This window comes from Lasioglossum baleicum, unplaced genomic scaffold (assembly GCF_051020765.1).
Source record: "Lasioglossum baleicum unplaced genomic scaffold, iyLasBale1 scaffold1938, whole genome shotgun sequence".
NCBI classification, from domain to species: domain Eukaryota; kingdom Metazoa; phylum Arthropoda; class Insecta; order Hymenoptera; family Halictidae; genus Lasioglossum; species Lasioglossum baleicum.
In genome coordinates, this window is record NW_027470997.1 from 22,501 (window position 1) to 25,000 (window position 2,500).

Sequence of the window (2,500 nt, forward strand, 5' to 3'; positions counted from 1 at the left end):
GGGTTTCTCAGGTTTACCCCTGAACGGTTTCACGTACTCTTGAACTCTCTCTTCAAAGTTCTTTTCAACTTTCCCTCACGGTACTTGTTCGCTATCGGTCTCGTGGTCATATTTAGCCTTAGATGGAGTTTACCACCCACTTAGGGCTGCACTCTCAAGCAACCCGACTCTAAGGAGAGGTCCTCCCGAAACGCGTACCAGTCGCTACGGGCCTGGCACCCTCTACGGGTAAATGGCCCCATTCAAGATGGACTTGGACGCGGTTCGACGTCTCGGGATAAATTGACCCTCCTGAACACTACATTTCCCAACGGCAGAACCGCGGGATTCAGTGCTGGGCTAATTCCTGTTCGCTCGCCGCTACTAAGGAAATCCTTGTTAGTTTCTTTTCCTCCGCTTAGTAATATGCTTAAATTCAGCGGGTAATCTCGCCTACTCTGAGGTCGTCGTACGTGATACAAAATTTTGTGTGTTTCGGCCGAAAGAGCGTAAAAGTAGTACTCGCGAAAACGTACAAAGCACAAAAAAAAAAGAAAAAAAAAGAAAACGAAACAACACTACACGACAGAAGAGAGAAAAAGGTAAACAAAAAACCGATATATGCCTTATGCGCCACACCAAAGTGTCAATATAATTCTTTCTTCATCTCTCGTCGATCGGAAACTCTCGCTAGACGATCTGGCCGGTTAACTTTAACGTCCGTCGAAAAGAACTTTCGGGGACTGGACGACCGACAGATCGCGCGGTTCCGCACGAATCGACAATGAAGAAAAGAAAAGACATGGGGCGACCGACATAAAGGTTTTCATCATTGGATATACCTTTTCTCTCTCCGCGGTGCTGTTCCGTGCGTGAACACACAAGTGTGTCTTTTGCGTCGTGTGACAATCAAGTTCGAAATAAGCCTCGCCAATAGAGGAGTATACATATTATTATAAAAAAAAAAATAATAATACATATAACCCGGTGGGATTTCTTTTTCTCTCTACTTCTTGTATAATTGAACCAAAAACCACGGGGGTACAGAAACGTTGCGCACGAAACGATTTATCATCGATCAAACACAAAACCAAATTAGAGACACGAGAGAAAGAGAGTAAGATCTCAAGACGCACATAGGCCGTCATCAATACGATTCAACGCGAACGTGGCGATGGAATGGCAATCGCACAGATTAGCGAGGACACGTCGACGACGGGGAATAATTCCGACCCGATCAAGTACGACGTGCTCCATCCCGCACATTGCTGCGCTTTGCTCCGCTGTCCATCGATCATCAAAGCGTTCGCGATAGAACGAGAGATCTCTTTCGTCTCTTCCCTCGAAGACTCGAAAAGGAATGTGTGTTTGTCGAAATCGCCGGCAACGACGACCCTCCGCCGTATGGCAATTATAACGTAGAGTTAAGAAACTCATCCACGCACAGGCATATTCTCTCCCTGGGGCTTAACATTGCCACACCACACACACTCTGTGTGCCACACAGTATTCTTTCTTTCTTTTATAATTTGTGTGTCCATCTCTGTAGTCTCGCGAGACTCTTGTAAATATACCTCTTTCGTATATACGCATCATTTCAGGCGACGTCGGGAGCGCGTTAAATGTTCATGAGTGGAAACGCTTCTTTCCGCAAGGCGAATCGTTTCGCAGAGAAGGTGAGAGATTTGGAGATCCTCGTCGAAGCGGTGCCTTACGGGCGGTCGTATTTTCAATACGACTCACGACACCGTAAAAACACTCACGCAAGTCCGAACGTAAGAAATACCAATCCCTACTTCGCCTCTCGTGGAAACTAGATATATATATATATTTGTATGTGTTTATAAGACGCAATGCAAAAATTGGCAATTTTCACAGAACCGCGACAAACGCCGACGAAACGCCCATCATTCGCTCGTACGTAGCATCTTTGCAACCCGACTCCGAAACGCTCTTTGGCGCCCTCCAAAAATATATTTGGAGAGGTAAGCGACGGCGGGGACTTACAAGAGCAACGCAAGCAGTTTATGGTTACGTAAACGACCCTCAGCCAGGCGTGGTCCAGGAATTGTATCCGTGGACCGCAATGTGCGTTCGAAATGTCGATGTTCATGTGTCCTGCAGTTCACACGTTGACGCGCAATTAGCTGCGTTCTTCATCGACCCACGAGCCAAGTGATCCACCGTTCAGGGTAATCGTATATATTTTTGATTTACAAATCAATATATGTATATGTCTCTTGTTCTGCGGTTCGTAAGAACGCATTGTACCTGAACGCTCCAACCAGCGCGCGAAGGAGATTCGTTCAGGCGTCGTTTTAAGGACGACACTATCGTCGTCCGTGGAAACGGAAAAAAAAAACCGTCAGATACGCAACACGTATCCGACGGCCGGGCGAACAGTACATTGAAAAACCGTTAACGTGGAAAACGCGGAGATGAATATATATTCTCTGAAAACGACGGGGATCGTAAGACAACCCGATACTGGATCCAGAGATGTAATAATATTCCTCTCCTC

The 2,500-nt window shown here is 46.4% G+C and overlaps 2 non-coding genes across 2 annotated transcripts in view; both read right to left on the bottom strand.

Moving 5' to 3' along the window:
* The window catches only part of LOC143221126 (large subunit ribosomal RNA), a 4,008-nt gene extending 3,562 nt beyond the window's left edge, over positions 1-446 (bottom strand). Inside the window, exon 1 of the ribosomal RNA XR_013011726.1 lies at positions 1-446. This exon is cut by the window's left edge and continues 3,562 nt beyond it. This is a non-coding gene — a ribosomal RNA (large subunit ribosomal RNA).
* Positions 447-2,019: 1,573 nt separating this feature from the next.
* Positions 2,020-2,174, bottom strand: LOC143221127 (5.8S ribosomal RNA). The gene has a single exon (XR_013011727.1). It is a non-coding gene; the product is annotated as a 5.8S ribosomal RNA (ribosomal RNA).
* Between the last annotated feature and the right edge of the window lie 326 nt (positions 2,175-2,500).